The following is a 15,629-nucleotide window of genomic DNA, read 5'->3' on the forward strand; positions in this document are numbered from 1 at the left end:
GACCCCATTCCATTCCTCTCTTGACTATTTGGTTGGAAGAAGCCTGGTGTCCAGGTGTGTCACACATTGTCACTCCAGATAGCCTGGCAGGAGCACCAGCCTCCTGCCTGTCCTCTCTTTGACCTGCCTTGAGGTCTGGACGCCCTGTGGATGGCAAAGGTGCTGATCCTCTCCAAAGTGGACCTTAGAATCAGATTTGCCCTGGGAGGGCTTTCGAAAGTGCTCCCAGTTACGTGACTGGGACACATGTGGCAGCGTTATCGCCTCCTGTAGGGTGGATTTCCTTATAGAAATTTTTCCTCATAGATGCCACCACCACTGATATGATAGTCTCAAAAATGGTAGTCCCTAAAATGTGAGACAATTCCCAGCCTTTTAGGAAAATGCCATTTGCTTCATGAGTAAAACTGAGTCCTAAAAGGAAGACCAACATCTCCGTGTGGCCTCTTGGAATTGACATAGGGGGTAGAGACAAGGAGAGGACATCATCGCTCCTGTCTCTGGTGATGGCAAACAGATCCTGATACTATCTCAGAAGAAATCAATTCTTGAAACAAATCTCCTCCCCTTCCTCATGAAATATCTTCTTTCTTTCTTTGTAGCACTTTTTTTACAGAAACAGAAGAAAAAGAAAGCAGAAAACACTTCCATCTAAACAGAGAAGAAATCTCCCTTGAATCACAAATCACAGAAAAACGGTTTTTTTTTTCTTTCAGCGAGGGCGGTTGGAGTTGAAGTGTTGGAAATCCAGGCCACGGGATTACTTCACATTTCTTCTACGGAATGAAACCTTTAAAAAGAGAAAGGTCTATTTTGTGTTATTCAGCAGTTCTTTTTTCTTCTGTGAGAAGTTCCTTTTTCCCTAATACAGTGTTTATTACTCCAAGTCTTACACACTCATACATACACACGCGCACATACAAACTACAGCACACTTTAAAAAATCAGGCCAGCTCTGCAAAAGTGCAGAGAAGATCTTTCGCTGAAATGATTTCAAGGTCAGTTTTGGGGGTCTTTAGGTTTCTATATTCAATCCAACCACGTTTCATGTCTCTGCTTTGCTTGCTTAACTTACAAGAAACTTGGGCACAATTTTGCTTGTGTTGGCAGTTTTTAGGTGTGGATTCATGCAGGCTATTTACAAGATGCCAAGGGATGTCAAATCCTGAACATGTGTTTTTGTCCTACAGTCATTCTCTGACAGCAGAAATAGTCTGCAGCTTATCAGATCCATTTGCTGATATTTAACATCTTTTTTTCCCAACAAAGGTTTGGTGAGATGAATTTTAATGCTTCTCTGTGCTGAAGCTGACAAAAAAAAAAGAAAAAAAAGAAAAAAAAAGAACTTTATGCATCTAAGTTAGAAAGCGGAGCTTTAAATTGTAAGGCAAAGAAGCCAACTCCCTTTTTTACAAAATTCTCACTTTCCCTAAATAGATGAGATTGTTTTTTTTAAAACGTTTAGGGTATTTGCTATTCTATATCTATTCTATTGAATCAAGAGGTTCAGCTAATTAGTTACAGATTTAGACTATATATTGTTTAGGGAAGAAAATGTATTTTAATGTATATTCCTGATATATTGGACTAAACACTACAAATTTTTACTGAGGTCATATTTAAATAAGTTTGAGTTATGCACAAAATTGTAATTTCCATCCTTTTAATGTTGTTGATAATAGTAACACAGAAAGCAAAATCATTTTTAAAATGTAAAAAGTTTGGTAAAATTATCAAGTAGAAATAAAACTGTCTTAGAGGATAATTATACGTTTTTAGCAAATGGCACCCAAAAATAAAAGTTTTATAAAAATATATAGGTTCTCAGATAGTAAGACAAATACTTAGAAAGGAGGCTGGAAACTTGATATAGATATAAATGGATAGGGATTTATTTGGTGAATATTTTTATATTAGGAATACATTTATAGCAAGTGGGTTTAATTTTGTACACAGAAACTGTTAACAAAAAAGGGAAATATTTTTTATGAATCTGAGTCATAACAAATAGTTGAACTATGTCTACTATGTGGGGTACCTTTTAAATTCACAGTGCCATATACGTATGTTTTCATATAACAATAGATTTGTCATCCCCGGTTTCTGCAGAAATCATTTTATTTAGAGCTATTCTCTCCACTAACGACCTTCATCAAGTTCTCTGTTTCAGCATAGCCTGTATGTTAAAACATGCCCAATGCTGTAACCTCATGCCTAGAGGTACTATGTAGCAGAAATAAATGCCTAATTTTTTTCTGGCAGGGAACAGTGAGAGCTAATCTGTAAGTCTGAATGCTCAGTGTCTTCTCCAAAATTGTCCAGACTGCTTTTGTTTGCAGAATTCAGACTGTGCAAGCTGTTGGTGTGTGGTGAGCCCCAGTAAGTTCAGAAGAACAATCTACTTGAGAGGTTTCCAATTATTCCTACTTCTGCTCAGGTTAGATATACAATTAGATCAGATCCTTGACAGATTCTTGGCTTCTTCAGTTTCAGACCAAGCCTTTATTAGTCAAAGTCCCATATGCAGATGGGAATGATTTATTTTTTGTTAGCTGCTACACAAATTTAAGTGTCAACAAAAGCTTCCTCAGCTTTCAGCACACTTTGGTCTCAGCCTTTGTATCTGAGGTAGGGTGTCCATCTCAGTCAGACGAGTTCAGTTTGGCAGAGGCCGTGTAGCTGATGAAAACTTGTGAATTTATATTCAAATAGTCCATACAGACTTCATAAACGAAACATTTCAAAGGAAAGAGACATGTGGACAGAGGTGACTCCTGGGATCCTTCCTGCTTGCTGTTTCCTTTTTTGAAGCTGTGTCTTTCTCCAGCTGCCTCAGGAGCCTGCTCTTCTCCATATATTGCTGTTCCACTGGGCCTTGTCCTTTACTTTGTTGGCAAATAAGGTAAATGACCCCTATTCTGGCTGCTCATATGTTGCTAACATCATTGTTTTTTTTTTTTTTTTTTTTTCAGCAAACTGCATGAGGATGGTATAGAGAGCTGCCAAAAAAGAGGGCCCCCAGAAGCCCCAGAAGCCCTGCTGCGAATCACCAATGCACCAGGGTGAGTGGCAGCCGGCATCTCCTTAGTTATTGAGGAGAGCAGCTGTGTCACGTTCGGTTAGTTTACATCATAATCTAAATCAACCATGAAGGATGAAGATGCATGGAAGAAAAAAAAAAAAAAAGCCCAATAACGGAAGGGATGTGTTCAAACAAACTCTTGTACAAACGGTGTTTGAGTTCAGTCCTAACTAAACAGTATAACTGCAGGAAAAGGAGTGCCCAAATCGACAATTTCTTACAAGGTGTCGGCATGATCCGAGAGCGCGGAGCTCTGTCCTCCACATGCAGGTGTTTGCGTTCTTACTCCTTCCACTTCAGTTCCAAGTCCTTGTCCTCTGTACGAGGCCCTGACAATTCATTAGTTCTCACCTCTGGCTGGAAGCAGGTCTGGGGAGAACACGCGAGTTCGTTACGATTTAGCACATGGAATATGTTAATTATGATACAGCTAAAGGCTGTTCCTGCAGATTAAGAAAAGGACTGGAACATCTGTCCTCAAATCAGCGGTGGCTTCAGCTCAGGCTTTGGCTTTAAGAACTTGTCTGCCCACAAAGTTTATTTTGGAGAATGTATAATAAAATGTGGAACTGCTTTATTTTTTGTACGTAAAGGGTTAATTCCCCCTCCCTCCCCAGTGAAGCTGTGGCTGATGGGAAAAAGGGGTGGGGGAAAAAGGCTAGAAAAGGATGACCCTGGGATAGGGAATGCTTTTTGCTTGAGGTGGGAGAGTGAGGTGCTCTTACAACTCTTTCCACTTTCTGCTTATATATGTAGTTTAAGTATAGGTATTTAGGTGTTATCTCTGGTAGCATGGTTTTAAGTAGCAATAGAGACAGAGTGAAAAGGTAGGGGCGTTGTTTCTCTTTTAGATTTCTCTTTGAGAATTAGAACTCTAAGTGTGGCATCTATGAGGCTATGGAGCAAATAGCAGTAGCATGAAAAATCTTCCTAGTATGCTTTAAAATGAGCCTTGAAGACTTTATTAATGAGATCTCTTGCAGAGCCTTGGAAAATGGAGTGGAAAAGGTGAGCAGGAGACGACACCTATTCCTATGTTCTCTGTTTCCTTTACTAGGAGGAGGAGAGGGAACATCCCTTGGGAGCTACTAGGAAGAAGTCCATTTTAAAAAAAAAATCCCATCATTTTGCAGCTTGCCAAGGCTAGTGTAGACTCCATAAGCAGAAGTGGAGCAGCCCAGCACAGTTCTGAGGTCCTGGTGCATGGCCAGGTCATTGCAGCAGCCTTTAAAGCATAGTTGGCATGAGTGTTTTTCTAGTTGGGACTTGAGCTGTGAGGCATATTTCAGATGAACTCCATAACCTAAGTAATACATGATGGAGACTGAGGAGAAAAACGTGGCAGCAGAAAGAGGCAGCTCTGAGGAGGTAATGTCTCTGTGGCTTCGGGAGGTGTTAAGCAGAGCTGATGCACTTGTCACTTGGTGAGAAGAGTAATAAAGGACTGAATGCTCAGATCAGTCAAGCCTCCCCTCACACCAACCACTGCTGAAAAACAAGTGGAGGTCAGCAGCTTCTGAAGGTCTATGTTGCTTGTCCTCTTGACCAATCTGTTAAAGCCTCCAGAGCGAAAAGCTTGAGGCTTGGCAGCTTGATTTTTAATCTAATTAATCTTTGTGGATGGCAGCTGGAACACCCTGTCTCCCCTGTAGTGTGCTACAGGGCTAAGAGGTACTCAGGCAGTGGATGTCTACCTGCAACCCAGCTGCACTTTCTTCTCGGTGCAACATACAGGATAAATGCTAGCCTGTCGCATGTATTAAGTTTCTTACTTTATTCAGTGAGTTTGGATGAGCTAGATGGGTTCTTGTCTCTCTCAGCAAGGGTTTATTGCTTGCAAAAGTTTCTCTCTGATGAGATGTCTGATAGGTGCTCAGGAAAGGAAGATGTTTCTAAGGGAGGAGGCAGGAGGAAGTACTACAGGTTCCTAGGGCTGGAGTAGTAGAAAACAGCAGTATGCAGACAAGTTCAGTTTGTTTCACAAAGCTCTTTTTTTTTTTTTTTTTTTAAGGGGGGGGGAGGAGATTCATGGCTTTCATTTCAAAGTGATACTTGGTTTTGGAGGTGGGAAATTTTGGAGGTCTTTAGGATTGTAACTGTATTGCTAGCTTCTCACAACATGTAGTCTTTTAACTTTATTTGGCTGATTCTAGTGCTGGTGTTAAAAGCAAAACAAAAAACCCCACCCTTCGGATCCTATTATCTTCTGGGTTGACCATGCCAGGCTTGTAGCTGCAGAGGTTCCCTTCCAGTGTTTATCTGTCTTTCACGAGTGAAGTTCAACCGTGATCTGGTGGGTCTCCCTGCAAGTGATAGGATAGCTGGTTCAGTCTGTGCCCTCTCTGCTCTAACAGTGCAAAGTGAGGGGAGAGGATATACTCAGCCTTCCTTTGTCACGAATGAACACAAAGTGAGGTGTATCTGGTTTTCGTTGCACCAGTGCGTGAGCAGACTGCCTTTAGGAACCATGCTGCAAGCACCGGGGCTTGGAGGCCGTTCAAAACAGTGTCTCTGCCTGCCTGCAAGAACTTTGCCTTTCCCCAGCACAGCGAGGTGTTGCTGGCCCACACCTCCGGCAAACTGCTGTCTTTGCTTGCCAACAGGTAGGAGAGGCAGAATCAAAATGCTATTCATCTGGAGGAGGAAAAGCTTCCAGTGGAGTAGGTTGTGCTAAAGGTGTTGTGGCAGCTGGCATGAGATGATCGCCGTGTCACAGTGTCCCACAGACCATGGCTGTTGGGGGCTGCTTTTAGTGGAGGCTGTATTTGCAGAGAGCAGTGAAGTTTGGTTACTTCCCATCTTTTGTGAAAAGCTTTGGATACGGTGGCGGTGTAGAATATTGACGCCAAATACCTCTCACTTTCCAAGCACGATACTTACTTTCCCTTCTTTCTTCAAATGCAGTTCCTTTGCAAATCTCTGTGGAGAACAATACAATAATCAGCTCTTAACATCTAATTATGCCCTTCCCTTTACAAAAGAAACTCATATTCTTAAATAACACTTCCTGGCAGCAAAGAGCTCTGTGGCTCTCTTTGAAAGAGAAGGGAAAACAATGCAACCCAACCCAAATATCTTCAGATCATTAATGTTCAGGGAATTGGGTGCAGAATCCTTTCTTAGCCTCATCACTGGATGAAAATAATACTTACCCTTGAGCACTTGGCTGTTTTGTACTGAATGCTGACAATAATCTAATCAGTTAACAATTCTCATTCTGATTATCATTTTCCTGTGAATTGTTTCAGTGGTAGGAAAAAAAAAGAAAATATAAATAAATGAGATGCTTTTGCTGGAAACAGGACAGCTGAGAAAAAGTCCGCTCCTTTGTGCTTGGCTCCTTGTAACAATTCAGATTCTCTCCCTGTTGGGTCAAATGTCAACCTGCAGGGCAGTAAGCTGGAAAAGGCCCTTTACACTGAAATCTTACTCCAATTTTGCCTAGAGGCACTTCATAGCATAAGCAAAGCACCTGGGGTTGGCAACTCCCGGCCTACACGGCAACTTCCCTTTGTCTATGCTTTGGGAGTAGGGTTGGGGTTTTGTTTTTTAATAAAAAGAATGTTTGGATTTTTTTTTTTCTTCTTGTGGAGTAAATTTCAGCCCCAAAATGTATGATATGTGCTGCATTTGGTGCACTCTCCCCGAGGCAAACCAAGGGATCTGTAAGTGGTACTATTTTTCCTATCAGCCCTGGAGAGTAGTGTGGCAGCCCTGCGTGTTATTAATGGATAAAATCTGAGCAGCAGCCAACCCCAAGGTGAACCCTATGCATTTAAAACATTTCATCAGACAGCTAAGTATTTTTTTTTTTCCTTCACTACAGCGGATATCTCTACTGCCACCACTCAATAGATGCCGATAGAAGAGAGCAATAGCTGGACTCACTAATGTGAAAATTGATAGTATGAGCTCTCCAATGAAATATAAACAGCTCTGTGTTTCTTAAGTGTCAATATCATGGGGCTGGGCTGAGGAGGTGGTGCAGAGGATTAACCCTAGAATTATCCAGGAAGGGGGAGAAGCTGGTAAATAGGAAATATTTGTCCAATCAGCCAAGGCTCATTTCTGAAGTGGGTAAGATGGGCTGTTGTTGACTCCCAGCTGCTGTCTGCCAGAGACCTAGCTACGGTTTACACCTCCTGTTACTGCAGTGTTTCCTGGGGCTGGAGGAAGGTCAGACTGGATTCTGCTCCTCTCCTCCTCACCATTTGCCTGGAGAAGCACTTGGCAGAAAAGGGAGAGAGGGATGGCATGAGAATTAGGAATGCAACTTTGCAGATGCCTCTACATGCACAAACACACTGCAAGCTGCAGTGCTGCTGTGGAAGCAATGTTTGTTAGAAGAACTGCCTATTCCTGCGGGAAAACCTGTGACATGCAAAACAAACATCCTTGCTTAAGGAGTGCTGAGACCTTGCATGTTCGGTCCCTCTTACAGAAACACTTAGCATAACCAGGGGGTTCTTTTGAGGGGAGGCAGGCAGGTTGGCATTCAGGTATTTCCAGCGTCAGATTACCTAACCTGTTTCGCTGTTATTGTCTCTGTTTACAGATAACGGAGGAATGTTACTTTGCACCTTCTCCTCTAGCTGTGAACTGAAAACAGCCAAGTTAATTCACTTGGTGGCATCAGAGTTGCCTTCTGGTCCTCTTACCTGACCTGGCCATTACAAGGTATGGGTTACAATCAGCCAAACAATGTTATCCTTTTGACAAAGAAATGGTTTCCATGGAGACTTTTAAATATATCTAAAATTATGTAAGTGTATTTCCAATAAACCTCCAGAACAGTGATAGGTTGCAGAAACAATTTTTTTAAAAGAATTTACCTAACTTTCTTTGACATGTGTTCTTTTTGAGAAAAATAAGTAATTTTGTGTATTCTCTCTCAGTATTCAACTAATAAGATTATTGAGCTAAATGTGAGCATCCCTAGATAGGTGCATAATAAACCCAGCTCTGACTGGGGAGAGTCGTAGGGGGAAAGAGAATAAAAAATTACAAAACATACTGTAAATCATCAGAAAGTCACTGAAAACCTCTTTGTAAATATATTATATACAAAGTACATTTCATGTCTCTGTGGCTGGAGACTTGGACTTCTTATCTCGAGTTTCTCTTCTTCAGCTTGTTTACTGAGTTTTCAATCTGCTTGTTGAGGCTTAAGGACTCTTCTACTTATGAGTCAACTCTGGAACTGAAGCATGAGGTAGAGGATCATACCTAAGTTGAGGGTCCTTAACCCTGAGCCGTCAGACTAAAGATTTAGTAAACAAACCAAAGACGACTTAAGATAAGGTGGCTGAGCAGCCCTTTGGGAGGAGGGGGAAAAGCGGAGTGTTAAGGAGGAAAATTGCTCAGCTGTATAGCAGCTAATGCACAAAGAGGGCTCTCTGTCCCAGCATTCTCAAATCAGTGCGCTTTTATTTCCTACTCATCCATAGATATGGGTTTATTCCTATGTAAAAGAGCTTTCAGCCAGCCCCAAGTTGCTAGGACACTTCTTCGTACTGGACCGCTTGCAAACAATCTCCGTGCAAGCCCATCCCCTCGCTCTTTTTCCCCACATGGGTTTTAGATTTTATCCTCAGTGCTGTAATTCAGAGCTTTGCTGATGAGGTTTGGAAACAGCTATTGGAACTGGAGCCCTAGCTCATTGCCTCTTCCAACCCCCGAATTTCCCTAGTTCTGTTTCAGGATTGGTGCAGGTTTTGTATGGGTGCAAAATTTCCCCAGGCACAGCGCTAATAAACTGCAGGAGACCTGAGCGACTGGGGCGGTGCGGTGTGGCAGAAGTCAAGAGTGGCACGGTGGCCTAATGGGGGAAACTTGCCATGCCCAGCTAATTAAGACTGCCCTGGGAAGTAAAGGCTAGAAGTTGTTATGGAGTTTAAGGGATACAGCGTGTCACTGAGTTGCACTTGGGTTCCTTTAGATTATAGTCAGAGTCGATCACTCTTTGTTTTTACCTTATTGCTGTCTTCAAAATATGCCAGGTTTTAAAGCTAAAGCAGCTAGAAGGTGACAGGGGATAACAACACCGTTGCTGGATTTCTTCCCATTCTTTGGTCAAGAATTTGAAATGCCAAATAAAAATAAAAAATCTATGCTTGGAAAACTTCAGCCTAGACTTGGAAAAATTAGCTCATATTTCTTAACTAGAAATACAGAATTCAGATCTATGCAAAAGTATGTATTTGCGTATATAACACTCATAAAGCAAACCCTTTCATCCAAAAACATAAGATCGATTTGAATAAAATGAGGTTTCAAAATAAATAAGTAGATACTGGAGGAGAATTACATTTTTCTCATTTAAAGTTTAGATTTAAGGTTTCCATTTTTCTGTGCTACAGACTAGAGACCTTTAATGCAATCTGAGATTCTCATGTAATGATCTCAGGAGCAGAGAATCATGACAAAGATGGGACTGAGGGACCTTAAATCTGCGCCCACATGTCTGGTCAGGGGGATTCTGCAAGGGCCTAGGATTCAGTGTCCACTTTTGGTCTGCAAAAACTTCTTATTTTGTGGAAAACCTCTCAGCTCTGTTTGAGGAGCCTGTAATTCTTTTTTGTTTGAAATACTGAAGGTGCATATGAAAATATTTCGGGTCTATTTTTTATACTTTATCAACAAATTTTTTTTACAGACAGCAATTCCCACTTGCTGACCAGCTCTGGTGCGGAATTCATTTTCTGCTTATTTTCATTAGTGAACATGCTCAAGTTTTGCTGTTATGCCTCTTATCAATGCATCAAAGCTTGACTGAGAAAATAAACTAACATAGTCATGAGCTGAGCTATTTGATTTTTTTTTTCTGAGTAGCAGAAGCAAAGCTGAAGAGAAGTTTTGGTTGAATAGTAAAGGCCACTAGACAGCTAATTCCTCTCCATTTGGAGGGTGATACTAAGAAATCACTTTTGGAAAGCCAAATGGGAGCAGAGCCAGCATCAGTCTGTTGGGGACCATGAGCATGGGTGAAACCAGGTCTTCTCTGTCCTCTGAACCCCATGTGAGGTGATATGCATTGCTACTTCACTTGACTTTGCTTTCCTTCCTCCTCCTCCATAGCTTTCCAATGGGCTGGAGGTCCACTGGGGTGCTTGTGTGGTTGCCAGAATCTGAAACTGGCATTGGTTTGGTGGAGGCATGTTGGGGGGGGGGGGGAAGCATTATTAAAGATAGTCCTATATGGCAGAGGGAAAAATGAAAGGAAAGTAAGGTAGAAAAACTGAGAAACAATGAAGGTGGAAAAAACATATATATAACTCATTTAACCTCAAGACTGCCATTTTCACCTGGATGATAGCTGTAAGATATTGGCTGTTTCATAGAAAAAGAGTTGATATACAGTGAGGGAACTATTAAAGAAAAATGAAAGTGTTCGAAGCAGCTTTAGCTCTGTGGGGCCTGCATGGCTGTTTGGGAGTGTGCCATGTTTTTGATGACCATGTGCTGGCTATAGTGCGTTTTTTGTTGGTAAATTAATTCTAGGAAAGACCTTCTGGAGTTGTAGATGGACAGGAGTTAAGTCCTCTCCTTTCTCCCACTGATTCTGGTGTGCAAGTGCAAAAATGTTTCCTGCTTGGCACAAGCTCCCACCCCCAGGAAGAAAGGGAGATACTGGCAATGTAGTTTGACCACTGACTTGAAAGGCTTTGCAAACTGCAAATTTGCAAAGGATCCATCAAAATCCAATGCTCTCCTTCTGGCTGGTACTGCAGATGCAAACTTAGCAGGAGTGAATGCCAGAGTGTGTCCCAAAGTTCATTAATGTGTGATCTGATGACATAAATGTTGCAAGAAAAGGGTACATTTCTTCCTTGGTTCTCTAAGACCCTCGACGGGGTCCTTAAATCTGTCAGGTTTAGCTACGAACTTAACTCACCATTACTCAGTGAAAGAAAGTAACAGTGGCATTACTTACTAGGAAGTCTGATTAAATACGTGCACTCTCTGCACTGGGGAAAGGATGATTTGGGGTGGCAGGAACAATTCTTAGTTTGGTTCAACCTGAGCCTCTCTGGAAGCTATTTGAGATGGGTAGTGGATTTGACTGTATTCGGTGAGAAGAGAGGAAACTTCATCTGGATTTAAGATGCACTTGAAGATGAGGAGAGCTGCTTTTACATTCTCTACATCTGTGTCACCTGAGGGCAGAAAGGAGGGGTGACACACGTGCTGTGGAAAGTTTTAGAAACATCTCTCTTCCAACAAGTCTGTAAAAATGCTGAGCTGAAAGACTCAAAGCAACTCACTGGAGACTCATTTTCAGTATGGCTAAAGTTCTGAAACCCAGACTGCAAAATCTCAGGAAGCAGCTGGGTTCCTAATTAAAACAAATTGTTAATAGATTTAGCAGGCCAAATTTATGCTTTTCAATTAAAAATGCCATTGGGCTTGGTAGCTGCCTGTGTGTATGTGTGCGTGTGTGTGCAATCATGCGTGCCAGAGATAGGTGTAAGTTAGTGGTGTAATGCGCCGAAGGATCGGGTGAAATCCCTACTCCGCAGCATGGGCTAATGGAGTCAGGGATCTTGACTATAACAACTTCCAAGCAGAAGAGTGCGTCGAGACAAATGCAGTGTCAAGGACGTTTTATGCATTCGTTTCTTGACCGCGGAGTTTGTCCTTCTGCATGAAGGCAGTCAGGCTTTTTCCTCGCAATATATTTGTTCTCATTTGAAAGCTACAAATGTTTTACAGTCAGCATGATGGGTCCAAGCTATTGATTGACTGATAGTCACACAGGAAGAATTTGTCCTTCAATTAGTCCTATATTTTTTACGTCCTGCTGAATTTCACACTTTGGATCAGAGAATGCATTTGCTTCACTAGAGTGGCTCTTTCATAGATGTTTGACTGAGTGAAAAGGAATTTTGTTGTTGTCATCGTTTAAATTATTTTTACAGTATGACAATAATGCTCATTACATCAAATTTGATGAACTAATTTTATTTCTATCTTTTTTCTTACTAAGACAAAGATTGCATCTGTGTGTTTTTATCACAAGAAAGAAAGAAAAAAACCATGTGTTGTCTCAAAACATTAAGCTGCCGAAAAGTACTTTTGTTACTACCAAAATGAATCTAGCTGCTTTTGAACAATAAGCCAAAAGCTACTGTAGTTTTATAAAACCTAATTTCTCTTTCTCCATTAGATGGGGAGCTACTTCCAAAAAAAAATCCAATTTTATATTTTCCGAATACTGATGAGAAGACAAACTTTCCGCTGCAGTGAAGCTGAAGTCAAATTTAAAATCTAAAACCTTTGTAAAAAAGACAGGCAATCAGATATCTTCCAGAGCCTGTCCTCAGTTTAATCCCAGGACTTCCACCATGCATGACTCATGCATTGATGTTCAAGTGAAAATACAAGCTCCCACCCCACCTCTAGTCTTCTTAATATATAGATGTTTATTCATTTATGCTGTAACTGGGAACTTGGGATTATCGGTCTACAGTAGTAGATTTCAGTGCAAAATGGAACCTCTCTTTCTACATACATTCATTTGCAGCAGTAAAAGGCTCTGCGGGTGCTACGACTAAATGCTGACTGCTCCTTCTGCCTTCAGGTTTGCGGCAATGTTCGTATTTAGTACTTTGCTTTGGGAAGTGTTTTGCAAGGTATCTTGACTGTGAGCAAACAAAATTCTCGTCTATTATATTATAACACGCAGAGCTGGCCTGATTTATTCTCACTACAAAGAGCAGCATGGTGAACAAGCAGTGTTGTTGCTTATTCTGGAAATGCAGTCGTCCCAGAGACGTATTTGGGGTGGTCAGGATGGCAGCCAGAGGGGAGGAGGGAAGGGAAAAAGCTGGGTAAATTCCATGGTGCTGCATTTAAACCCTGGAAAGCTCATTTAGTCAGAGATTAAGCTATGGAACTAAATCTGAAAGTGAGAAAGGAGAGGAAAAGCTATCGAAAACTATGAGATTCTATTGCTGACTGTGGAGGCCACATGACCCTGACACATAACTTTTACTGAGTTGACTATATCTCACTTCCTTTAAGTGCCTGTCCCTCCTGCTCACTCTCAAGGACTTGGCCAATCTCCTTTTGTAAATAGAACAATGCTTTATATTTCTCTATTACTCTGGAGTGACTATATCAATAATGCAGGAAAGGCATCTGTCCAGCACAATGAGATTATTTTTCTGATTTCGGTTGACAGTTATGGTAATAGTTTGGCAAACAATCTACTCCACCATCAATGACCACAGATTACAGCTGTTTTTAAAAATCTCAGGCGCTCCTGGAAACTTAGAAGATTGATTACACAGACAGAAAGAGACAGAAAGATGTGTCAAAAGCTTTTATGGCTGAAACTTTTAACTCTGTCTTGCTCCCTTTTTTCTCCTGGTTCTGAAAGGCAGTGTGCATTCTCTTAGTCGCCTGACGTGGGTGCAGAACATAATGAGTGGAGCAAGCAAGTGATCATGCTTCAAAGGGAAACAGGGAGCCGCTCAGCACTGGGGCATTCAGAACTCTAGTGAGTGCAAGTTGTAAAATAACCAGGAAGACTTTGGCTTTCCCTTGGGGCAGGCCTTTACATTGCTGAAGATGTAGAGTTTTACATATTATGTCCCCTGCAGTATGAAGAAAGGGATTTATTCATTCATAGCTGCCCGGAGCAGAGCTTTGCTGGGTCAGACTCTGAGGGCTCTGCAAGCCCTGAAGTCTTCAGCTGACTCCAAATGGGTTGAAAGTGCTTGGGTGGCCCTCCTAATGGGGCAATGGGAGCTGTGGAGGGTGGCCCTGATTGCCTTCCTTACCGTGGAAGTGTCCTGCAGACTGCTGGATCCTGCGCGCCAGTTGCTGCTCTGTGTGCCTGGAGTTTGGTGCTGTGTCGAGAGGGTTCGTGCTTATGGGTGCTCTCGAGCCTTTTTTAGGTGGTGGCAAAGGCACTGCTTAAGTATATGCTCTTCAAGCCTAAATTTGTACCCACCCTTCACTAGTGGGTTTCTTGATCTCTCGTTGAGCTAGTTGGTTGGACTGGAAGACACCTTCAGGGTTGTAAGAAAATCCCCCAAGGGAAGCGTTATTTCCTTTCTAGTTGTAAGTGTTATTTATGTCACATGAGTCAGAATTGGGTACCTACAATTGAATAGGCACCTTGCAAAGCTTAACATTACCTTAAAGGACTCATAACTGCCAACAGAGAGGGAAATGCACTGTTTTAAATGTATGTCACCTTTATGCAAAGAACAGAAATAAACACCATGAGATCTGTGTGTCTAGCTAGCACTAGAATTTCAGATACCGAATACTCAGCGTGAACTGCTCTGAGACAGATCTGCAGAACAAGAATTACCCTCAGAAATTATTCAGCAGATATTTTCAATTTGAGTAACAATGGAGGAGAGACAATCAGAGACTGCTTGTGGACAGGGCCAGGAACAGGAAAAAAAAAAAAAAAAAAGAAAAAGAAGGAGGTCAATTCATCAAATAAATTATTCCCTATGAATTATTCACGCAGGTCTAACTTAACTGTTATTCCTACTTCCGCGGCCTCACTACAGGGGTTGACAATAATACAGCTTTGTCAGTTTCTAGACTTTGATATTCGCAGTAATAAAATCTCAGAGTGCAGTTAGGTCTACCAGAGCCAGTCAGGAGGTGAATTTGGTCCTATAAGTTGATTTTTCTTATTGGCCATGACATTGGTATGTCATCAGCCAGCACAGCTCTGAACTTGCAAGATAGTCAAGAATGTTAGTCAGAAAAAGCTGACAGTTACTGCAGTCTTCTGAAATTTCTTTTCCTTTCTTGGTTAAAAAGCAAAAACACTCAAAGCAACAGTGAGTATGGGTTAAGATTCAGGCTGTTCAAACTCTCAGAATTCAGGTGGGTTCATCTGTCTCGTGAACTCTTCACCCAAGCCCCAATTAGTGTTATATTAACCTCCTTAAATATGAGATTGCTGTGATCTTACAATACTGCAAAATGGTCTATTAGCTACCCCATTTCCTGGCTCCATCAGATGAAAATGTCTACAGTAGGTCATCTGAAAGCATTACTCAATTAATTCGGTGAGCTGCAGTAGGTATCCAGGATGTCTACGAAGTGCAGGGAGCTTGGTGGGTTTCTGTTACACAATTTTATTTTTTCACACTATGGGTGCATGTAAACATATATGATATGAGGACTCATTCACCCGGATCCTCAGAAAGAACCAAACACTGACCTCCTGCTGAAATTGGTAAGAATTAGATGCTTAAATCCTATAAAGAAAGAGGACCACAGTGTCATCAGTGGTCTTGGATTAAGCCCTAGGCACATTAGATTATTAATTCTGAATAGTATGAACACCATATCACACCATCATATATTCAGTTCATGTCCCAGGTTACAAGCAAGGAGTGAGATATTTCAATTTCTAGAGTTTCAAAGTATGCTAGAGATTTTGCAGATGGGCCAAGAGGGAGAATTTTGTTTTGTTCTGTTTTTTTTAAGTCTGTTCAATCATCTACTAGTGAAAGTTACTCATGTGGTTGCTCTGAAAAAGCCCTCTGGGTTACTAGCCGTATTTTTGCAG

Source organism: Rhea pennata, chromosome 10 (genome assembly GCF_028389875.1).
Source record: "Rhea pennata isolate bPtePen1 chromosome 10, bPtePen1.pri, whole genome shotgun sequence".
NCBI classification, from domain to species: Eukaryota; Metazoa; Chordata; class Aves; order Rheiformes; family Rheidae; genus Rhea; species Rhea pennata.